We start from the raw sequence: 25675 nt of genomic DNA on the forward strand, positions 1-25675 counted from the left end.
TGCACAAATTAAAAAAAAACTGCAAACATATCCACAGAACCGAACCAGAACCAAACTCAAGCAAACAGAACCAGAACCAAACTGGAGCAGACATTAATGTCCTCAGTGCAGGTTGGCATTGAGAAAAATCAGATGCCCCAGCTTGGATGGGCTGATCCGATTTCTCCTCTCAGTGAGAATTTGCTCTGTCTTCGAGAAGACTCTCTAGGAAGGAACAGATGTAGCCACGATACACAGCCTCTCCACCATCCCCTATATCCTATATCCTCACATGTCATTGGCTGCATGGCTGCCATGTTGACCAATCAAAACAAAGTTCTGCTGTGAGCAGAGCTGGGGCTGAGCACTGTGAGAGCTAAGCATCGAAAGGAAAAAAATGGGAGCCAGCTCTCTCTCGATGCGAGCCGGCTCTTCTGATTCACTATAAAGCATCAACTCTCAGAGCCGCAGCTTTTGATCATGACACATCACTAGCTGGTGGTGCTAGCTCTGCTATAGTTAGCCAACTCTGCAAACCAGTTTGACATGTTTACATGCAGACTCTGGGATCTTGTGTTTAGCCATGTTACATAAATCATGCTAAATTTTGACTGCTATCCAAATGCATTCTTACCTTTAGACTAGTCAGAATTAAATTTTTCTGTGTAAACAATTATGAATGTCAAATTTGTATGTTTTTTGTATTAAGCAAAATGTTAATAATTTCATTATTAGTATGGTTTATTTATTTACATATGTTTCTTACTTTGATTGTTCAGATTTTAAGGATATACTCCAAGAAAGAATATACTCCAAGAAAGTGCAACACAATGGACTGATATGTCATTTAATTAACTGGCTGTCTCATTTCTATTGCATAATGCTAATCAGCCCAATATGATCATTCATTGACTTTTCTTTTGCTTTGTGCCCTACATTATGACTCTGCTTTAATTGCAGCTCCAGTTTGATAGTCTGATTATCCAAATGAACTGAAAGTGGTTGTAAACACCGGGCCAAGGGAGGTTAGCCGAGTTGTAAGAGCAAACAAGCCCCCTTTTGTTCCGCTGACTCAACTCCCAGTGAACGCTGACATGATGATGGAGGGAGTCCGGATGGGGCCTTGTCAGAAGGCCACAGCGCCATTCTCCAAGAGCAGCACCACAGCGGATGAGGGTGCCACCGCTCTGTGCGTTAACATGGAAGAAAAAGAAAAAAAGAGAGGTAAGCTGAGGACTGTAAAACAGGGTCAGCGGGGACTCCCTGCGTCTCGTCCCGCATCAAGGGACGAGAGGAGACACACAAGCCGGCCTTTTAGAGGGAACACATCCACAGAGCGAGCAGTGAATGGAGCTCTGTCAATTTGCCAAAGTAGCTCGGGTGATTAACATTTGAACTGTGGCACATCAAGAGCCCCCTGTGGATGAATGGTCATTCTATCAGGCTCATTAGGGGGAACCTATTCAAGGATGCCAAGCACAAATTGCCCAGGCCCGACTGTCAAGCCTGGGTAGAGAATGACAATGGGCCACCCAAAGTAAACAGTGGCGTCTCGTAGATCGCTCAAATCCTCCGGTAAACAACATTCAGAGCCAAGATAAGCAATGAGCTTCTTAAACTGATGGAGTGTGTCATAATAATAACCTGTGTTGCACCATGGTGAATCGTTTCAGTGTGGTCTGCTCCTCTGAGTAAATAGTATCATGGGACGGACAGCTTGGAGACCAATCAACCGGCTAGTACACACAAACACGAATCCTTTTAGTTATTTTCTCATTTTCTTAAATAGCAAAACTTCTCAAACGAAACAAAAAAAACACAAAAACATACATTACCTCCCTTTATCTGGGCTCAAGTATGTTGTTTTGAAGCACAACCTCCGAGGAATAGCCGAGATTCAGCATGCATTAACAGCATAGCTCCAGCTAAAAGCATTAAGAGGCAGGACTGACGTATTCGGAGAGACACAACAGTGCCTCGCCTGTTCTGTTTTTCTTTTCTTTTTGCTACCCTGCCATCTGCAGACCCCTCATCAACAATTTATGGGGTTTTCTCACACATGCACACAAACCAACAGGGGAGAAGGAAAAACAAACATCTACATGAAAAGCTACGGGAAATATTCTATAACAATTAGATCAGGAAATAGAAAGACCTCGAGAACACCAGAACTCTTATTGTCACATCAATTTGTCACATTATAGTGAAAGCTACATGTCTAAACTCGCCTGATGGAGGGTATTTTCGAAGGATGTATTCCACATTCTCACTTCATATTTGTTGCTGCAAAGCCCCCACAGATAAACAATCATTCTTGAAACAATACTTAAAAAGGCTTTTTGTGTTTGGACTTGAATGAAGTGTGTAGATGCTTTTGAAACTTTTTCAAAGTTACATCAATTAAAGTTATGATCAGTACCTTTTTGCTATCTTGTACGTCATCCCTGGGCCCTGACACTTCATCATGTAGCATCTGCATGTCAGTGTTTTGGTACGCACAACACCCATAGACTGTATAAATGATGGACGTAGTATCCGTGACGTCACTCATCTGTTCCTGGGTGCTGTTTTGAAGCCAATCGTTGGCGGGAGACATATTGGTGATGCTGAACTCAACCAAACTTAAGGCTGGGACACATTACAGGATTCTTCAAACCTTCACAAATTTAGAGACTACACACTTGATAACAACAAAAGACAGATCGCACAAGATCTCTCTCTTCTGATCTTATAGTGTGTGGTGTGCACTACGGAGCAGTTCTTCACGCTCAATATTCCAAATCTCGCGTAGTAAAACGTGACTTCGATGTAAACAAACATCGCGGACGAACAGGAAGAAGCAATGATGATTGTTTTCAGCCTCTTAATTTCCGAAAAAACACCCAAAAAAGAAAAGAAAAAAGAAAAACGATTATGGAAAAAGTCATGGAGACGGCGGGAATGGGGCTGTATGCATTACAGCGCGAGTTGTATTCATTACAGCGGTGAGTTTTAGCCGGCGTCATGTTTTTGTTAGTTTTAAGTCAGTTCGCGTCTTGATTGGCTTTTGCTCCGGTACACGTGACTTGTTCATTATTATCAATCTCTCCTTCTGAGGCCTTCCGAGCGGCTCCGACCGGACAAAGTCACTCTTAACCCACCCCACACCACAGGAAAATCAGACACAATGTTGTTTGCAAACATCCAACAATCTGGCCTTTGCTGGCTTTGATCGTAAGGGGGAGATCGGGACAATAATCAGCCCGATTATCCTGTAGAGTGTACCCGCCTTTAGTGTGAGGTAAAGAGGCAGGGTTTGAGCCTCCTAGTCAACAGCTATGTGTTCCCGCCTGTCAGTCAAGTCAGTCATGTCCTTAAATGGGCAAAAATTGTAATCTTAATATCTTTCAAACTGCTGTGTTCTAAAAAAATGTTCTCCCCGGACAGTGTGTGCCAATCGAGAAATGGGGTATCCAGACTACACTTGTCTTTTGTACCAGGATGTAAACATGTTTATTTCTGTTGTAAAAATCTGCTTTTTTTTAATTGGTGTGTATGTGGTTTCCGGTTCTTCCTGAGCCAGCCTCAAGTGGACACTCAAGAAACTGCAGTTTTTAACAATTCCACATTAGCTTCAATTCTCGCAGCTGGAGGTTGCCGCTTGACTACACTATAACAGTATAGATTCTTCTAAGTATGCAGCTAGTGTTTTTCCGCCTCAATCTTGTTCTTTCTGAAAATCTGAATGCAACCTGCAAATCTCTGAATGAACAGCATGTGGGCTTAATCATTTTTTTGTATACTGCATAGGGACGATGCTCGAACATGAATTAATTCATAGGGGTGTTCTGTTTCATGAAATAATAGCATTACAAGGCACAGTTTCTGTTTCCTTTTAGCAGTAATTTGCTGCTATTATAGAACCCTCTCTCTTCCAAGTCCTTGGTGGGACTGCAGTCATTTTGGCACAAAAAATGTTCACGCTTTCTGATTGCTCTCCCATATTTGTTTTTTTCCCCCCTCCATCTCTTCTCTCTTCAGTTAAAAATCAGCATGATCTCATTTGATAGACGTGTTTACCCAAGCTCTGGATGGAATTCATTAGCTGTAATTAAGCGTTTACTTGATCAGGAGGGTAAAAAAAAGGATTATGTGAAGTCAGATTAAAGGGAGCTGAGTGAAACCAACGAAGAGATTATCAAGCGCTGCCAGGCAGGCAGGCTGCCTTTGGAGTTGGGCCCTCTCTGATCGCTATCTCGTTAGTGCTTTATGCGTCAAGAGCAAGCTAATGCCTAAAACAAGCTTGGCTTTATGCAGATTCTCCTGCAGGAGAACAACTCTGGAGATGTCTTATTGAGCAATTGGTGAAGACAATGTACTGAGTCAGAGATAAGGCGAGATAGAGGGGACAGGCCAGCTGGACCATTCTGTGAATTTTATAGATGATACGTATTTTAGAGTTAACTATCATCCATTGGACAAAAGAAGCATTTTCTTTTTATTTTAAATTATTCTTAAAGCCTAAATGTATTCATGACTTCAGTTGGTCTCTGGGAAGTGGATATAGATGTTTTGAAGCAGAATCAGTTGCATCATGGTCACTTGAAGTCAAGCTGAAAACACAACATGGGCATATTAAATGTTAAGGCATCAAATATGTTTCTTGTTGATGTCTTCATCAGACAAAAACAGTCACTAGATTTCATTCAGGGTTATTTTTTTAGCTGCCTGGCACCTCTAAATCTTATATCCTCTCTCATTTTGGCTGTGTTTTAATCTTAATCAATACCTGGATTGTAGCTGTCACTTTATTTTTGCTGCTCCTTGTAGAAGGTCAGTTAATTTATCAGGGTGTCTGCGGAAAACATCTGTCTGCAACGAGTGAAAAATGATGTGTACTGCACTATACTGTACCTTTCACAGAGACATGCAGCCCATAATGCACCCTGGAGGAGCAATAATGACACGAGTGGAGCTCGGGGGAGACAACAGATTGAGGTGAAAATGTATTGTGAGTTTGTCACTATGAGCATAAGTACTAAACTTATAAAGCACATTTTCATTTATCAGTTATAAGTAAAGTAGTGTGCTGTAAAATTGTAAAATACACTTTTTGCATCTTAAAAAGTGAGCAGTTTACTTTAAAATGGTGAAACCAATATACCAGTATAAAATGCAGGGAGGTGAGGAGGGACATGCACCGAGGTGATCGCTAGTGTGGCTGCTACTATAACACACTGCATGCAACCTGACACTAATGAACATTTGCCCCCATTCATTGCTGCTGCTCAGAGCATACATAGTGACACATACAAGGCTTGCAGCAACACTTTAACAGCATTCCTCCACCATTACATCTTAAGCATCAAAACTGAGGTATACTATTAAGTTAACAAACCACACCGGGTTTGATTGGAAAGACTCCTCAGTTTGGTGGGTGGTGTATATGAAATCAGCCATAAAACACACATTTTAACATCCATAATTATTACATCCTTATTTGTACTTTTCAGGCAGTAACTGTTATAATCGCTCAACATGTCAAATTGTGACCTGCCAAGGGACTACCATAGACTGTATAAATAATGGACATAGTATCCGTTACGTCACCCATCTGTTCCTGAGCGCTGTTTTGAAGCCAATCAACGGCGGCAGCCATATTGGAAATGCGGAACTCAACCAGGCATAGTGTGACATAAAGAGGCAGAGTTTGAACCTCCTAGCCAACAGCTATGTGTTCCCGACCAGGAGTCAATTCAGTCATGTCCTTATTTGGGCAAAAACTCGTAATCTTAAAATCTTCTGAACCGTCGTGTTAGAAAAAAAATTCACCCTCTGTACAGTGTGTGCCGATAGAGAGATTAGCTACGTAGGGCCAAGACGTTTTTTTAACCGGGCTGTAAACATGTTTATTAATGCTGCAAAGATTGTCTTTTTTGAATGGGCGTCTATGTGGTTTCCGGTGTTTCTGCAGCCAGCCTCAAGTGGATTCTTGATGAATTGCAGTTTATAACACTTTCGCATGGGCTTCATAATTTGAGACCAGAGGTTGCCGCTTGGGGGACTACAGATGTAAATTAGCTTCAAGCTAACTCTGGTACAATGCATCAAATGGTACTATTTATGTTAAATATTATACATGGTCCCTTTATCAAATCAAAATGAAAAATAAAATTACAGCAGCAGTAACAATACACTTCCAATAGTCAGAAACTACATGTTAATTTTGCCTCTAAGGAGTTAAATACTCTTGTTTAAGTACTGCTTTAGGGTACTCTATCGAGAGTCTTAGCACAAAACAGGGTTCCCACTCTTTTCCAGAGATCATTTTCCAGGACATTTCCAGGACATTTTCATTGATGATAAAGCTGGTATGACAGACTATTTAGGAACTAAATTAGGAACTAAATTTAGACGAATATGTTCCTCTCAGTAGAAGTCTACATTGAAAGACATGTAGCCTATGGCTATCAATGAAATCATCTCTTACATACTTAAAAATTATGGCAATTGATAATAGAATAATGCAACCACAGATGTACAGCACTTCACTTTATTAGTGCAACCAAGTAACAATGATGGGCAACTCTCATCTCAGCTTTCTCTTTTCTCAAAAAATATAAAATGAGCTAAGAAAAAAACAAAAGAGCCAGCAAAGGAATCAGGAAGCTGCCTTACTGAAATAATTAAATAATAATAATGATCAGAGGATCAGTGCTTTAATGACCTAAATAGATCTGAATGACAAAAATGGCCACAAATGTTTCTCAACTCAACTCAGACTCAAAATATACCTGCTTAATCATGATATTCATCCTGCTAAGTGGTCGATATAAAACAAAGCATATGTCACATTTTTTTATTTGAGTTATCGTAAATTCTGAAAAAATCTCACCGGTGTAAAGAAGCACTCTGTATTTGAAGATCTCTCAGAGATTTAAAAAAATGTAAACTGTCTTCCTGCATGGCGATGTCTATTATGATCAGTGATGTCTACAATGTGGAGTTTCTGTGCAGCCGTGTCGCTCTTTTTGTTCCGTTTGTTTTTACTATCGGGAGTTTGCACTCCTGCTAGCTAGAGCAGGGGTTCTGAAACTTTTTGGAGCCAGGGACCCCTTACAGGTGAGAAAATTGTCCATGGCCCCCTCATAATTGTAACACAGATTAAGCACATTATTGATGTGTAATGATCAAAAGCTGCGGCTCTGAGAGCCGATGCTTTATAGTGAATCAGAAAAGCCGGCTCGCATCGAGAGAGAGCCGGCTCCCAGTTTTCTCCTTTCGCTGCTTAGCTCTCACAGTGCTCAGCCCCAGCTCTGCTCACAACAGAACTTTGTTTTGATTGGTCAGCATTGCGGCCAATCATATGTGAGGATATAGGATACAGGTGGTGGAGGGGAGGCTGTGTATCCTGGCTTCATCTGTTCCTTCAGAGAGAGTCTTCTTGAAGACAGGGCAAATACTTACTGAGGAGAAATCGGATCAGCCCATCCAAGCTGAGGCATCTGATTTTTCTCAATGCCAACCTGAGGACGTTAATGTTTGCTTGAGTTTGGTTCTGGTTCTGTTTGCTCGATTTTGGGTCTGGTTATGTTTGCTTGAGTTGGTTCTGTTTCTGTTTACCTGAGTTGGTTCTGGTTCTGTTTGCTTGAGTTTGGTTCTGGTTTTGGTTCAGTTTGCTAAGTTCGGTTCTGGTATGGTTCTGGTTCAGTTCTGTTCTGGTTCGATTCTGGTTCAAGTCTGGTTAGGTTCTGGTTCGGTTCTAGTTTGGTTCTGGTTCAGTTCTGGTTCGGTTCTGGTTCAGTTCTGGTACGGTTCTAGTTCGGTTCTGATTCGGTTCTGGTTCAAGTCTGGTTGGGTTCTGGTTCTGTTCTGGTACGGTTCCGGTTCGGTTCTGGTTCTGTTCCGGTTAAGTTCTGTTCTGGTACGGCTCTGGTTCGGTTTTGGTTCGGGTATGGCTCGGTTCTGGCTCGGTTCTGGTTTGGTTCTGGTTCGGTTCTGGTTCAGTTCAAGTAGGGTTCCGGTTCGGTTCTGGTTGGGGTCTGGGTCGGTTCTGGTTTCGGTTCTGGTTTAATTCTTGTTTGGTTCTGGTAGAGTTTGATTCTGGTTCTGTTTGCATGAGTTTGGTTCTGGTTCTGTATGCTTAAGTTTAGTTCTGGTTCTAACCCTAACCCTAACCCTAATCCTAATCCTAACCCTAACCCTAATCATAATCGTAACCCTAACCCTAATCAAAATCCTAACCCTAACCCTAATCACAATTCCAACCCTAATCATAACCCTAACCCTAATACTAACCCTAACCTTAACCGTAACCCTAATCACAACCCTAACCCTAACCCTAACCACAACCCTAACCATAATCACAACCCTAACCCTAATCATAAACCTAACCCTAATCACAACCCTAACCCTAATCACAACCCTAAACCTAACCATAATCACAACCCTAACCCTAATCATAAACCTAACCCTAATCACAACCCTAACCCTAATCACAACCCTAAACCTAATCACAACCCTAACCCTAATCACAACCCCAACCCTAATCACAACCCTTATCACAACCCTAACCCTAATCCTAATCCAGTTCAGTTCTGTTCTGGTTTGATTCTGGTTCAAGTCTGGTTGGGTTCTAGTTTGGTTCTGGTTCGGTTCTGGTTCAGTTCTGGTTCAGTTCTGGCACGGTTTTAGTTCGGTTCTGATTCGGTTCTGGTTCAAGTGTGGTTGGGTTCTGTCCTGGTACATTTCCGGTACAATTCTGGTTCGGTTCTGGTTTAGTTCTGGTACCGTTCTGGTTCGGTTCTGGTTCTGGTCTGGCTCGGTTCTGGTTTGGTTCAGTTCTGGTTCGGTTCTGGTTCTGGTCTGGCTCGGTTCTGGTTTGGTTCGGTTCTGATACGGTTCTGGTTCAAGTATGGTTGGGTTCTGTCTTGGTACATTTCCTGTAAGGTTCTGGTTCGGTTCTGGTTCAGTTCTGGTGTGGTTCGGTTCCGGTTCAGTTCTGGTTCAGTTCTGGCACGGTTTTAGTTCGGTTCTGATTCGGTTCTGCTTCAAGTATGGTTGGGTTCCTGGTACATTTCTGGTTCGGTTCTGGTTCGGTCCGGGTTCGGTTCTGGTTCAGTTCTGGTTCAATTCTGTTTTGGTTCTGGTTCGGTTCTGGTTCGGGTCTGGCTCGGTTCTGGTTCGGTTCTGGTTCAGTTCTGTTTCAGTTCAAGTAGGGTTCTGGTTCAGTTCAAGTAGGGTTCTGGTTGGGTACTGGTTTGGTTCTGGTTTGGTTCTTGTTCGGTTCTGGTACAGTTCGATTCTGGTTCTGTTTGCATGAGTTTGGTTCTGGTTCTGTATGCTTAAGTTTAGTTCTGGTTCTAAACTTAACCCTAATCCTAACCCTAATACTAACCCTAACCCTAATCATAACCCTAACCCTAACCCTAATTATAACCCTAACCCTAATCACAACCCTAACCCTAATCATAACCCTAACCCTAATCATAACCCTAACCCTAATCACAACCCTAACCCTAATCACAACCCTAACCCTAACCACAACCTAACCCTAATCACAACCCTATCCCTAATCATAACCCTAACCCTAATCACAACCCTAACCCTAATCACAACCCTAACCCTAACCACAACCCTAACCCTAATCACAACCCTAACCCTAATCACAACCCTATCCCTAATCATAACCCTATCCCTAATCACAACCCTATCCCTAATCGTAACCCTAACCCTAATCACAACCCTAACCCTAATCACAACCCTAACCCTAACCCTAATCACAACCCTAACCCTAATCACAACCCTAACCCTAATCACAACCCTAATCATAACCTTAACCCTAATCATAACCTTAACCCTATCCCTTACCTTTATCACAACCCTAACCCTAACCACAACCCTAACCCCAACCCTAATCACTACCCTAACCCTAATCACAACCCTAACCCTAATCACAACCCTAAGCCTAACCCTAATCACAACCCTAACCCCAACCCTAATCACAACCCTAACCCTAATCACAACCCTAATCATAACCTTAACCCTATCCCTTACCTTTATCACAACCCTAACCCTAACCACAACCCTAACCCCAACCCTAATCACAACCCTAACCCTAATCACAACCCTAACCCTGATCACAACCCTAACCCTGATCACAACCCTAACCCTAAACACAACCCTAACCCTAATACTAACCCTAATCACAACCCTAAGCCTAATCATAACCCTAACCCTAATCCTAACCCTAATCACAACCCTAACCCTAATCACAACCCTAACCCTTATCATAACCCTAACCCTAATCACAACCCTAACCCCAACCCTAACCCTAATCACAACCCTAACCCTAATCACAACCCTTACCCTATCCATAATCACAACCCTAACCCTAATCATAACCCTAACCATAATCACAACCCTAACCCTAACCCCAACCCTAACCCTAATCACAACCCTAACCCTAATCACTACCCTAACCCTATCACTACCCTAACCCTAATCACAACCCTAACCCTAATCACAACCCTAACCCTATCCCTAATCACAACCCTAACCCTAATCACAACCCTAACCCTAATCACAACCCTAACCCTAATCACAACCCTAACCCTAACCCTAATCACAACCCTAACCCTAATCACAACCCTAACCCTTATCACAACCCTAACCCTAATCACAACCCTAACCCTATTCCTAATCACAACCCCATCCCTAATCACAACCCTAACCCTAATCACAACTCTAACCCCAACCCTAACCCTAATCGCAACCCTAACCCTAACCCTAATCACAACCCTAACCCTAATCACAACCCTAATCCTAACCCTAATCACAACCCTAAGCCTAATCATAACCCTAACCCTAATCATAACCCTAATCACAACCCTAACCCTAATCACAACCCTAACCCTAATCATAACCCTAACCCTAATCACAACCCTAACCCCAACCCTAACCCTAATCACAACCCTAATCACAACCCTTACCCTATCCCTAATCACAACCCTAACCCTAATCATAACCCTAACCATAATCACAACCCTAACCCTAACCCCAACCCTAACCCTAATCACAACCCTAACCCTAATCATAACCCTAACCCTAATCACTACCCTAACCCTATCACTACCCTAACCCTAATCACAACCCTAACCCTAATCACAACCCTAACCCTATCCCTAATCACAACCCTAACCCTATCCCTAATCACAACCCTAACCCTAACCCTAATCACAACCCTAACCCTTATCACAACCCTAACCCTAATCACAACCCTAACCCTATTCCTAATCACAACCCCATCCCTAATCACAACCCTAACCCTAATCACAACTCTAACCCCAACCCTAACCCTAATCACAACCCTAACCCTAACCCTAATCACAACCCTAACCCTAACCCTAATCACAACCCTAACCCTTATCACAAGTCTGGTTCGGTTCTAGTTTGGTTCTGGTTCAGGTCCGGTTCAGTTCTGGTTCAGTTCTGGCACGGTTCTAGTTCGGTTCTGATTCGGTTCTGGTTCAAGTATGGTTGGGTTCTGTCTTGGTACATTTCCGGTACGGTTCTGGTTCGGTTCAGGTTCGGTTCTGGTTCGGTTCAGGTTCGGTTCTGGTTTAGTTCTGGTTCGGTTCTGGTTCAGTTCTGGCTCGGTTCTGGTTTGGTTCGGTTCTGGTTCAGTTCTGGTTCAGTTCTGGCACAGTTCTAGTTCGGTTCTAGTTCGGTTCTGATTCGGTTCTGGTTCAAGTATGGTTGGGTTCTGTCCTGGTACATTTCCTGTACGGTTCTGGTTCGGTTCTGGTTCAGTTCTGGTACGGTTCAGGTCCGGTTCTGGTTTAGTTCTGGTTCGGTTCTGGTTCAGTTCTGGCTCGGTTCTGGTTTGGTTCGGTTCTGGTTCGGTTCTGGTTCAGTTCTGGCACAGTTCTAGTTCGGTTCTAGTTCGGTTCTGATTCGGTTCTGGTTCAAGTATGGTTGGGTTCTGTCCTGGTACATTTCCTGTACGGTTCTGGTTCGGTTCTGGTTCAGTTCTGGTACGGTTCTGGTTCAGTTCTGGTTCGGTTCCGGTTCAGTTCTGGTTCAGTTCTGGCACGGTTCTAGTTCGGTTCTGGTTCAGTTCCGGTACGGTTCTGTTTCGGTTCTGGTTCGGGTCTGGCTCGGTTCTGATTTGGTTCGGTTATGGTTCGGTTCTGGTTCGGTTGTGGTTCAGTTCAAGTAGGGTTCTGGTTTGGTTCTTGTTCGGTTCTGGTAGAGTTTGATTCTGGTTCTGTTTGCATGAGTTTGGTTCTGGTTCTGTATGCTTAAGTTTAGTTCTGGTTCTAAACTTAACCCTAACCCTAATCCTAATCCTTACCCTAATCCTAACCCTAACCCTAACCCTAATCATAATCGTAACCCTAACCCTAACCCTAATCATAACCCTAACCCTAATACTAACCCTAACCCTAATCACAACCCTAACCTTAACCCTAATCACAACCCTAACCCCAACCCTAACCCTAACCCTAATCATAACCCTAACCCTAATCATAACCCTAACCCTAATCACAACCCTAACCCTAACCCCAACCCTAACCCTAATCATAAACCTAACCCTAATCAGAACCCTAACCCTAATCACAACCACAACCCTATCCCTAATCACAACCCTATCCCTAATCACAACCCTAACCCTAATCACAACCCTAACCCCAACCCTAATCACAACCCTAACCCTAATCACAACCCTAACCTTAACCCTAATCACAACCCTAACCCTAACCCCAACCCTAATCACAACCCTAACCCTAATCACAACCCTAACCCCAACCCTAACCACAACCCTAACCCCAACCCAAACCCCAACCCTAATCACAACCCTAACCCTAATCACAACCCTAGCCCTAATCACAACCACAACCCTATCCCTAATCACAACCCTATCCCTAATCACAACCCTAACACTAATCACAACCCTAACCCCAACCCTAACCCTTACCACAACCCTAACCCTTATCACAACCCTTACCCTAATCACAACCCTAACCCTAATCATAACCCTAATCATAACCCTAATCACAACCCTAACCCTAATCACAACCCTAATCACAACCCTAACCACAACCCTAATCCTAATCACAACCCCTTACCCTAACCCTAACCCTAATCACAACCCTAATCAGAACCCTAACCCTAATCACAACCCTAACCCCAATCATAACCTTAACCCTAATCATAACCTTAACCCTATCCCTTATTTAAGTCTGTAAACCTCTTTCCATAGTTGGGGCTGAAGTCTCAACAGCAGAGATTATTATTTTTAATTTTCCTTTTCTTTTCTATGTTTCATTGTATTTGTAATTTTAATTGTGCTCTTTTATGCTTGTCTGAATGTTTCCAATGCTTTTAATGTTTTAATGTAAAGCACATTGAGTTGCCCTCGTGTATGAAATGTGCTATACAAATAAAGTTGCCTTTCCTTGCCTTGCCCAGAGATAGAAACCCATGAGAACATCAATTCCACCTCAAGTGATTAAAGGAGTTATTATGTTACTGATCTCCCTGATGATGGATAACATGTAGTTGTCAGCAGATGAGAAATTCATCATACATCGTATATGCACATCCCATCCCTCCGATTATTTTCTCCCCACTGATGTCAGTCAGAGGAATTTAAACTAGAAATCAGTTATAGTACAGGACACTGACATGCCCCCATGCTGGACTCTATGTGCAGAGATTAATGTTAAAGTGTTAACTAGGTCTTATATGACTGACCTGTTGATTTGAGGTCTGTAAGGTGGAGCCTGTCAGAGCGCTGCTGGATCGCACACAGGAACCTGTAATGAGGCTTCAGAGACATGCCAAGTGGTTGGAAAGCGAAGCATTCCTACCTGCTGCTGGCTCAGACACACGACAGCATGGAGAGCCAGGTTTCAGGATTACTGGATCTTAAAGAGAAAATCAGAAGATGGATTTAAAGTTACCTGGATGCTAGGTGATAAAACTTTAGTTTTTGCATGTACTTTTTAACACAGATGTCTATATTAGTTCAGGAAACAAATCATTTCTCAATCTGAGGGTTTGAATTTACTGATTACTTCCAAATGAATACAGGTGTGCTTTATCAGAAGGAGAGGTGTGTTTTATATTCAAACTTTTTAAATGGCACCCAACTCGAGCACAAATAAGAGCACCTTCTTATTGTTAGATACAGCTTGAGCATTTTAGTGCCATGGTTTGCGTTTGTCTGGCAAAAGGGAGGGTCGTGTGCCAAGGGTAATGTGTTTTAAATGCTATATTGAATCGCCAATAAGAACTGTACTATGGTGAGGATAAGATAGGGTACCGGCAGCTGGTAAGAAGCCCCAGTATGCCATAAACGACCTGGTACGCAAAGAGGTTAAATTTAGTAGAGGTGGTATTGTGTATTGGAGCCCACTGGTCCACCTAAAGTGCTGGTGGTAGTTGATAGTGACTTAAACATAACATGCTTTTTGACCATAAGCACTAATAACTTTTAGAACCAGGAACTTCTCTTCAAAGAACTAAATAGTTCCTGTGGCCAATTGTTGTCTGTTTCCACTGTGGCCTGAAGTCCCATGGTAATTATGCAAATAAGGCCAGCAACTTATGGAGAAGGAATAAAAGGCCAGCATTGTCATGTGTGACTTTACAGTTAGCTTGTTTGCATAGTGGAGATTCATATTGTGCTGTTTTAGGTTGTGTATTTTATTGCATTGCTAATGAATTTGTTGAATCAACATTTGTAATTAGACAAGCACTAGTAACAAAGCAGATTCAAAGTGCCTGAAATGCTTGACTCAAGAGGATGGATTTTAAAACCCATGGCAGAGATTGACCGGTGTTTCAGTTTAAACTGCACCCTGTTATCTAGCGACTTTCGGCCAGATGTATCCCTCATAAATGTCTCTAGATTATCATTTAAGACTTATATGTTAAGTATATTTTAACATTGTAAGAAGAAAAACTAAACTAGGATGCATTCCTGAGGACTCCTTCTGTGTTTTAACCATGGACTGTATAAAATATGAACGTAGTATCCGTGACGTTACCCATCTGTTTCTGAAGAGCTCTTTTGAGGCCAATCGGCGGCTGGGGCAGCCATATTGCTGCTGTCGAGCGATTGTGAAGTAAAGAGGCGTAGTTTCAGTCTCCTAGCCAACAGCTACAGTGTTCCTACAGTCAGCTGTGCCTCTTATCGGAAGACTCATAATCTCAATATCTTTGAAAATTGCAGCATTAGAACAAAAATTCACCCCCCTCACAGTGTGTGCCGATCGAGAAATGAGCTATCCAGACTACACTCGTCTTTTGTACCAGGCTGTAAACATGTTTATTTCTGCTGTAATGTTGGTCTTTTTCCCATTCATGTATATGTGGTTTCCGGTACTTCCGGAGCCAGCCTCAAGCAGATCCTCGATGAACTGCAGTTTTCAGCACTTCCACATTGGACACATATTTTTAGACCAGAGGTTGCTGCTTGGTTTTAACTAATGTTATAAACTGAACAACCACTGACACATTCAGCTGAAGGTTGCCAATTTACAGGGTCGCAATTTAAACTGTAACACCGGGAGCTTACAGAGAAGTAGTCCCACTATCAGGCCCATAGAGGACTAATGATAAAAGTAATCAAATCAAGTGAATTACAGTTGTTTACAATGTTAATGTGGACAGCGGGTGAACATAAAACACAGCAGGAACTCTACCAATCAGTAATTGACAGTCTTAATTGTGTCATTTAGAGACAAAAGTTGTAGTGTTCAGAAGTACCTGTACTGCTCATGACCAATACCTGAAACAAAAATATTACCTCCAGGCTCTTTATGCCATATGGACAAACATATGAGTGGAATTGATTGTTGACTCTCAGAGATTATGAGCAGCTGCCACACAATGATGATACTTTAAACTTGTGTATGTTTTGTTTCCATATGGCAGAGTTATTGCAGAGCTTATACTGAAGGATAATTACCAGGTGGGTACATTATTATCAGAAGCCAAGCAGGGTGCGAGTGGGACCCAAAGCACACAAGTAGAATCCAAATATCAGGAGCATTTATTCATAGATAAGAAATACATTTTTTAGAAAGTACTGTATTAAATTGTATTCATAATATTAGCCATTAAAAGGGACACTTGTAACCTCATGCTATTTATTTGATTGCTTGCTCACTTTCCAACTAATCTGCCTCATCACCTTTTTGTTCAAAAATGTCCTCATAGTTTTATAAAATCCACAATTTCTGATATATCTGGAAGTGAAGTGTAGCTGCTGTTTAAGAATTGCAGAATTATACACTATTACAGAGGTATATGGATACTATAGATGTAAAAAAAAAACTCAAAAACTTAATATTTCTGCTCATTTGGTATGATTCTTCTGGAGATTAGAACAGCATCTTTTGGAGTTTGCAATTTTGTCATGTACCATCAGTCAGCCAAAAACAAGCAGAAAAAAAGGAGTCAAAGTTGACCAGGAGTCAGTGAACATCTGGAGGAAGATCAAGAAGGCCATTTACATCAGACTCCAAAGAGCATCCCTGAACAGACGGCAGAGAGATACAGTGAGTAACTGGAGGTAAGCCTAGAGGCCCTATTTGAGAATATTTCACCACATGTTTACCCAAGAACAGAAAGTACTTCTCCTACATAAAATATATTATATAAAAGGTGAAATTCCCAAACCACTTACCCTATTATTATTATCTTCTGTAATACGATTTGAAAATTACAATAAGCATTGTATTATTTTAATTTACAATTGTTTTTATGTAATGTGGTTCTTTGAAAGGCAAAACTCTGGTAGCATGCTGATGTTTGACTAGCTAGCTTTTGTTACGCCTTTACCTGAATGCCATTGTTGATGACGATGACATAAAGGTCTTGAAGGGTTGTCCCATTTCATAGGTGAAGATTTAATCAGTTGTCATTTCAACTCTGTTCTCAAGGGCAAAGAGTCACTCTAGTAGGAGTACTAGGACCAAAGTGGTTTATGATTGAGTATATGTATTTGGAGTAGTATTGGTGAACTAATCCTAAATAAAGAGTATTTGCAACAAGGCGTGCTTTTTATTCTAAGCAGGTGTTAACTAGCGCCCTTGATTCGGGGCTTCCCACATAGAAAAATTGGTCTGGTAGGTCGGGACCATATCTGGCATCAAGCCGGCACTGCTGACTGACTGCTGGCATAGCAAGTGGTATGTCAACTGGATGTGGACCAGGTCTGGCAATGATGGCATTGTATATATGATGGCATGCCACATCTGGCCCGATTGTGGCTTGGTTTATGTGGCCCAGATCTGCATCTGGGCCGATTAAGGTTGAGCTTGTGATTAAGCTGGCTCATGTCTCTGGCAAACTATATCTGGGCCACTTAAGGACCGTCATTCTTTGCGGTATGTTGGCCGAGTCTAAGTTTATTGTGGGCCAGAACCGGGCCAGACCAATTTAGCTATGTGGGTTCTTGCTAAGCTAGGCTTTCTGTTTTGGAAAATTAAGACCAACGTGGTATTGATCTCCTGTACTTAAAAAGGATTTGCTTTACGATACAGTGAAGAGGACATTAAAGGCCTAGAGGGAGACAAATAGTGTGCAGAGACAAGCTTACAACCTAACCTCTTAATTTCTTCTTTAGTAAGATTTGACAATATCAATAGCTATTGTATCATCTTGTTTTGATGTAATATGGTGCTTTGAAATAAAGAACTGCTAGGAGCAAGCTGATGTCTAGCTAACTAACGTCACATCCTTACCTAAATGCCATTAAAGAAGACCTATAAGGGTCTTGAAGGATTGGATCATCTCATAGAGGAAGATTTCACCACTACCCATTTTAAGTCTGTTCCCAAGGGTAAGGAGGCACTCAGAAGTAGGAGAAGGGTGTTTATAGTGGTATCGGGGAACTAATTCTTAAACAAGACTGTTTGCAAGAAGGCGTGCTTTTATTTTAAGCAGGTGTTAACCAGCACCTTTGATTCTGGGCTTCTTGCTAAGCTGGGCTTTTTGTTCTGGAAACATTAAGACCAATGTTGTATCTGCTTCACCATACAGTTGAGAGGATGTTGGAGGCCTAGAGGGATACAAATAGAGTGCAGAGAGAAGTTTGATCATTCTTGCACACATAAGGTACAGCTTTACCTGATTAAACCCATCTTTATATCTGTGTTTTTGAAGATACTGTGAGATGATCCACTGAACGGACAAGAGAGTGTCCTGCACGGAAAGACAGTGTGCTTAAATGGACCATTGTATCCAGCCTCTCCTTTGCTTAACTGATTCTGTTTGTTTCATGAATGGTTCTAAATGAAACAGAAGGGAAACAAGATCTCCCTCAGTATCCTTAACACTAAGCTCAGGTAGTCTCACAAACACACATTTGGCTTATACTCATTTCCTGCAGTACTTCCACCCTGCAGACATAAGCATTCATTACCAAGCCGTGTTCACTTTTTGCACAAGGAAACGTCTGCATGCGTTCACATACAAATTCTGCATACACACACCCCAATAAGCAAATGACACAAGGCTATAACAACATTCAAAGTGCGGCAAGAAAACAAATCAGCTTGTTCTTGAATATCTGCACATCAGAGCAAAGCCCTTTGGTTATTGTAATTACAAAGTGCAATAAATCAAAATAGAAAACTGGATGTGTTTGCTGTGGATTTTCCCTCTCCCAGCTGATTTTTTCAGAAGATGCCACTGCTGATGCAGCTCTTCTTGAGACAACAAGCCCCAGAGAATTGCCCATGTCTCAGCAAATATGAGGAATCGACATCAGGGGTAATGAAGTGGCTGAAATAGGAGTGCGGGCGGCTTTATGATGTTGTGATAATGTATTTCTTCCTTGGGATCTGATTTTAGAGCAGTGATTATCATGCTTTTGATTACCTTATGACATAAATCTTTAGGCCCCTAACAGATGTGTCCACTCTGGACACCAAGGCTCTGTGTACTCACAGCACAGTTCGGTTTAGCTTAGCAGGCTAGCAACACACTTTGAAGCTAAGAAGAGGACAATGAATGCTACATAATGAGCTGCACTGACTGTAAAAGGGATGTGATGATCAACAGGCCTTAATGTGACAAACTTCTCATCATCTTTACAACTAAAGTGCCATTTACAGAACTAAAGCTCCTCTCTAAAATCAAACACAAAGAACAATTTCCAACAAGGCATTCAACTTCATCACTCGGCTGCATTTTCCTCTCGCTTCATGCTCATGGTGGTACTGTATTCAAAGAGAAGACAGACGTCCTATACTGATGTCTCTTTCTCACAATGAGGCACAGAGAGCGGGTAAAATACCTCCGTGATGACCCCCGGAGGAAAAGCGTTTTTCCTCTCCAAATTCGAAGTATTTTCCTCCAGGCTCGAGGGTCCATGTCCGGACTCACGCGGCCGAGAATGAGGTCAACCTATTGTTCAGTATGTTCTAGTTGAATATGTTCATGTTCAGTCTTGTGCAGACATAATTTTGGAAAAAATTAAATGGTTTCTTTTAGTGCGGAAGACTGTATAGAAATACCTTTTTCCCCTCAAAAAAATACTCATGAATCGTTTGGAGAATCGATAAGGAATTGGATTGATAAGCAGAATCGACAATGGCATTGACATTGATAAAATCTTATCAATTCCCACCTGTATGAGCCATTTTTACCTATGTTGTTTTTTTTGTTTTGTTTTGGGACTCGCACAATCACCACAAGGGGCACTTCAGGTAAACGGGCAGGTAAATGCTACAAAAGGGGCACAGGTGAAGTAGTGATCTTGGGAACGGGAAGAGCACAGTTTTTACCGCTCGTCTTAGACCACGCTGTTATTTTCATCACGCATATCACCTTCAAAGTAAGTTGTCTTAACCTGTTTATCTTTTGGAACAATAAACGGCAAGAAATAACGCAACAATAACCTCAGATTGAACATTGGATTCTTTTAGAAGCGCGTCAAAAACACCTCACTCCCGCACCCAGACAGTGACTAAAATCAGGTCAGGTTAGTCACTACACCACCCCTATTCAGAACTTTGCAGGCTTAATCTGGCAGGAAGAAGTAAGTTAGCAAGCAGAAGGAGAGTTAAATTTTTTTGGGAAAGCTTTACCTTGTTACATAATATTTTGTACTCATGGCTGATATTGGATTTGCAAAAAGATGTACATTTTCTGTTGAAGTTTTGTTTATTGCTAACAGTAACGTTAGCAGTAAGTTGTTGAATGCCTATGTTTCCTGTTGTCTAACCATTGCTGACAAGTTGTCTTCAATGGAGAAGCAGTGAATTGATGATTTATAAGATTCTCTAACAACTAAAACCCTAGACCACAGCCAGTCTTTTTTTAAACAGCATTCAGGTTTCCACCCTTAGCATGATGTGAGAGGAGAACAACCGCTGTGTGAATGTGGTCAGTTGCTCTAAAACTACAAAAAGATTGACATATGATTCTGTTGAGCATTTAAAACTGCCACTCTCGTTTTGCTTGCCACACAGAAAAGGAGCAGTTACACCTCACTCGAGGTAAATAAAAAGTGCCTGTCTTGCAGTTTGGACTCTGATATTCACTCAGCGGCACTGACATTGACGAGCTACAAAAGAATACAGAGTGTGTTTCAGCATTGTGATGTTGGTGAAAGAAAAATATTCTTTCTGGAGGTAAATGTACCAAATTCCCATGTTGCTACCGTCAGTGAAGCCAGATTATGCAGTATTAAATCTGCACTGCTGTAGGGATATGTGTCATATTAGGTTAGTCGGCAAAGGGAAATGCATGGCTCGAGGTTTTTTAGGCTTTGCAAACATTTCATGGAGCCTTGGTACGTGCGACTGCGGCAGAAGCAGTAGGGTAGAGCTCAGGAGAGCATGCTGCCCTTCCAACTGCCCCTGAGAGGCCAGCAGGCTGTCACTATCACTCTATAACAAAAGTCAAGCCTCCAGTTTGATTTGTGTGCATTTCAGGGAAGCATCCCAGTCTTTGCATGCAGTCAGCATTCAGCAGTGTATATCGCAGGGATGCTATGAAATCATTAAAATGACATTTGAATATAGACAATGGCAGGAAAAATACCTTTACTTGTTAAATATATTATAGAAATTTAATCACCAAAGAATTGTTCAACAAAAAAGGGGGAAAGTTAACTTTATCATTTAATAATTCCCATTTATCAGCGCAGCCTGTTAAAGGTGCGTTTACACAAATTAAATGCAGTTAAATCTGAATATAACAGACCTTAAAGGTGTAAAAATGTAATTGGAGATACTCGATGACTATCAGAAGCTCACTTAAAGCTGGGGTTGGTAATCAGATTTAGATACACTTTTTGTTATACTGGTTAAAATGATCTTTATGTCCCGATGCCAATCAATACATGATGTGTTCTTAAAAAAGAGTGAAAACAAAATGCTATCTACAGCCGGAGTAAACCTGGGAAAACACCAACCAATCACCGTTTTTTGGGTGCCAAAATTTTAAACCATTCAAATCCCGTCCTGCTGTTCTGCCCTCCTCCTGCGCGTACATTTCCCCGGCGTGCACTCCTCCGAGTCCCCGTCTACTGCCTCTGCTTCCCCTGCCTCTACTGACTGCCCCTCTCGCTCGACCTCAGGCCTGTCCCCTCTGACCCGATGAGGTGCTTTGCTCAGGACTGTAGTCCGGATCAGAGCCTAAAAAGCTCTCACCAACAAGCAAAATAATTAATGATATTCTGTAAGTCCTACAGAAAATGTATATGTACTGTAGCGTCCGTCCGGACGCTGTAGGGATGACGAGCCGATTCGTGAACACGTTGATTTTTAATAACCGGTCACTGTCGGCCGTGATCACACCAACCAACAAAGCAACAATCAATGTTTGAATGAACGAAGAACTTCTCTTCTCGTCTCTCCTCTCTCCCGCTCACACACTCTACAGTACACCTCTCCTGATGCCTTCACTGACTGTCAACACTGTAGGAATTAAGAACATCTACACTGAACACGTTTAACAAACAGTAGAGCTGTTACAGTTTTATATATGTTATAAATTTTCTCCTGATATCATGTCACTGGTACAACTGGATAATGCTAGCATGACAGTTGTGAGTACTAACAGCAGCCATGTTTGTTTGTGTTTTCAACTTTCACTATGATAATGTTTCGGTGACGACTGGTTTTGAATCAGTCACCATCATATGGTCGCAAGTCAGCTGCGCTCGTGCTTGTGAGCGGGGGGGGGGGGGGGGGGGGGGCTACATTCAAATTCATGCTAGTTTTCCGAGATTACCAACCCCAGCCCCCACTTCTTCTATGTGCAAGAGCAGTGTATAAACAAAAGTAAAGACAGTAGTATGTGTACAGAGTCTATTTTTAGTCTATTGGAATCCCTGTGATATCTAATGTGCCTGCAGCCCCCTCTTAATATTTTAGTCATGTGTTTGGCATGGGTGCAAAAAAATGACCTTTGGTTCATGGCTTTTGGGGAGACTGCATAATTGTCAAGTGATTTTGTACTATTAAAAATAACTTTTTTAGTTTTTAAATATTGTGGATCTAAGTATTGTTTTTTCTTTAAAAAAAAAAAATTTTGCTAACACCTTGTCAATCATCCGAACACATTTCACCTTGTTTCAAATGTTCACAATCTGCTGAGTTGCTGTTGTTCCCACAGAAATCCAAGCAATGGACCGTTTTTCTAACCCGTACTTTCTGTTGAGGCTTTTCCTGTCTTGTGTGTGTGTGTGTGTGTGTGCGTGTGTCTTGGATGATTGGTTTTACTCAAGAAAGAACAAGATGTTATCAGGAAAATGTGGGCTTCTCATGATCAAGAATGTTCTCTGGTTTCCATGGCTACCAACAGATCCTATGCAGGGGAGCAGAATTGTCAGTCTCAATTACAAAACGGCTGATTAGTATCAAGGTACTTGTGCAGGAGGAAGTACTAGAGCCTTTCAGATCCACAGGCAGCTGTGCAGCTGAGGGGCAATCAAAGAATGTGATTGCTGTCATTTGAGAAGAACTCTGTTTGTTTTGCAAATAATTCTAAAACGATGAAGAGGTCAGAGAAGTGAAAAGTTGAACTTTGGTGCGCTTTACATCCAAATACTTGATAACCTTTTTGCTCTCCTATCATCCTCAATCTACATACCTTAATCTATATGATCTGAAATTTTAATTAAAGTTTCCTCACTGCACTTAATTTAAAAATGACATTGCAGCGTGGTGTGAAATGGAGAACCTTGTGGGATCTCACAGCTAATGAGAAAGATATCACACGAGACAATGCTCTGAAGTTATTTGCTGTTTTGCTGCATGCACTGTGCAACCAAAAGAGAAAGGATTCCCTATTCATCTCTGTCGCCTTTCCTGGGTCAGACAGAGGACACAATCAGGCTAATAACAAAATTAGCCTTGATCAAATTACTTCTGCCTTGGTGGTTAATGATACTGCAAAGTTTGGAGCCCCCTGGAGCCAAGAATGCACATTTATCGGATGTTCGTAGTGCAGTTGAAGTTAAATTAGCTTTGAAATCACATGCCGCTAATGCTTATGGGTCTGTACTCCTTTAGGCTTCTTCAACAGTTTCCCCTCACAACACGGTGATCAGTGCACCTTAGCGAGAGCGAATGACTTTGACATCTGCACTGTCAGCTTACTCTCGCTGCCATTCCTGCTTTCCTTAAAAGAATATAGATGGGCGGACATTATGAGTGAAGTGGTAAACAGTGTTCTACATTTAACCTGAGCTCCGTAGCGGTCAAGGACGACTTAAGTGGGACAGCCCTGCTACCTGGGCTTGCATCAAGTAATGCCACGGTTCCCTGTCGGTGCTCGAGGCCTCTCCAGCTCCCAGTCAGACTTCACAGCCACAGAGTTTCAGTCTCCCGGTGGGAGCTCATGCTCAGTGTCAGGTGTCAGGTGGAGTTATCCCAGCCCCGGAATAAGGACTCCATTGTTTGTGAAAGCCCCGGTCATTGTCGCAACACATTTCTTGCCGCAAGGAGAGATGGAACGGGAAGGCTTCTGAAGCGATCTGTTTCTCTGTTGGTGGAGGTAACTGCGAGGCGGGGGGGTGGGGGATGTGGTTCACTTCTACAGTAAGGGCTTCGTGCATTCGTGAAATGCTTCATGGGGTGTACAGCTGCATCCGCCACGAGGAATCTCAAGAGTGTAAACGAGTCAATGGAAAAAGTAGGGCATGAAAATACAGCGAAAATCACTCAGTTGCTTCTAAAATCACACATTCTGTATGTTGTTATGCTACAGGAACATCTGAAAAGAAAAAAAAGGGGGCACCAAAGGGACTATCCTTGAAGCAAGAGTGAATATGAGAGCTGTCAGTCTGCATTTTTGCACTTGTCTTTTCAGCAGGCATCCCCTCAGATGACATGCGGTTATTGTCATGTTGCTGCAGTTACTCCGGCACAGAGAGGTTGAAGTAACCTGACTATGTAAGGGCTCGACTCTCAGACAACCCTGTCACAGAACAGTCTTCAGACTGGCACAGCACATCTATGATTGATCCCAAAAGTATCAAGGGTGGATTTAAAAAAAGTATTTTTTTTTCATATTTTTTTGCTTGGGGCGAGTCCTTGTGAATAAAAGGAAAATGAGAGGCAAGCAATGAGGTAACTTATAAATTGACGAATGATAAAGCTGAGAGGTTGTTTGTGAACTCACAAGGGCTTCTTGTTTTAAGAGGAGCAACAGGAGGAACTCTCGTCCAGTTCCTACACTGCAAAAAACTGAAAATCTTACCAAGGGAAATTGTCTATTTTTTGTCAAAATGTCTTATCCCACTGGATTTAAGATCAATTTACTTAACAAGTAAAAATTGAGCTGAGATCTTATTTGTAGAAAACGGATAATCTTGATTTAAGACAAACCCTTTACTTGATTTAAGTAAATGCATTTTATTGGAGAATCTATCAGAAAACAGCTCCATTGATAAAAGAAAGAAAAGTTATTTTTTAAGGGTGGGTTCCAGTTTTCAGGCACTGTTTCTTCTAAATCAGATAAAAATATACACCCTCAAACTACATGCACACAATGAAACACCTACTTTTGAGCATAGCTTGCTTGTCCTAAAAAACAACATGACTGAATATTAGTATATCCAGCTAACTATGAGAAGACATATCTCCAAATTCTCAAATTTAAATTTCTAACCTTTTTTCCAGTACAAGATGGTCTTAAACCTAGAGAAGTGCAGCTATAATACAACCCAAATTAAGGTGAATATATCTCAAATGAAGAATTTGACATGAAATTTATTAATGCAAAAATCTTTTCTTTTTTTTTGAGTGAAAAAATACTAATTGTTTACATTGCTGGCTTATTCTGAGATTTCAAGGTACTTTTACCTTGGAATAAGTTTTTTTCCCCTTGTTTTTGGAGGCGCAGTTTTTCCAGTGTAACTGGGCGATTTGGTGCAAGAGATCCACACCCTCCATGTACCCCAAGTCCTTTTTTGCAGCTCCACATGCGACTGCAATGCCTCTGTAGCACTCCTTTTCTCTGCTCTACCGTGGTATCACTCCCCCTGGTCTTCACTCCTCGCCCCACTTGATTGACCTTCCCACTTCAGACCAGTCAGAATTGCAGAGTCGCTCCCAAACTCCCCATCATAGGCTGAACATCACCTTCTGCACACTGAATGAAAACTCCTCACCTCAATTCACTGTAGTTACTCTCAGAGATAGTCCATTTGATCTGTGTTATTCTGTCTGTATTCGACTTCAAG

General features: G+C 41.8%; 1 long non-coding RNA gene across 1 annotated transcript in view; it reads right to left on the reverse strand.

Moving 5' to 3' along the window:
* Nucleotides 1-702: 702 nt before the first annotated feature.
* The window catches only part of LOC117823158, a 93925-nt gene continuing 68952 nt past the window's right edge, over nt 703-25675 (reverse strand). The window contains exon 3 of the long non-coding RNA XR_004633327.1: nt 703-1166. This is a non-coding gene — a long non-coding RNA (uncharacterized LOC117823158). The remainder of the gene's footprint in view (nt 1167-25675) is intronic.

The sequence above is a fragment of the Notolabrus celidotus genome, chromosome 12, assembly GCF_009762535.1.
Source record: "Notolabrus celidotus isolate fNotCel1 chromosome 12, fNotCel1.pri, whole genome shotgun sequence".
Classification (NCBI taxonomy): Eukaryota; Metazoa; Chordata; class Actinopteri; order Labriformes; family Labridae; genus Notolabrus; species Notolabrus celidotus.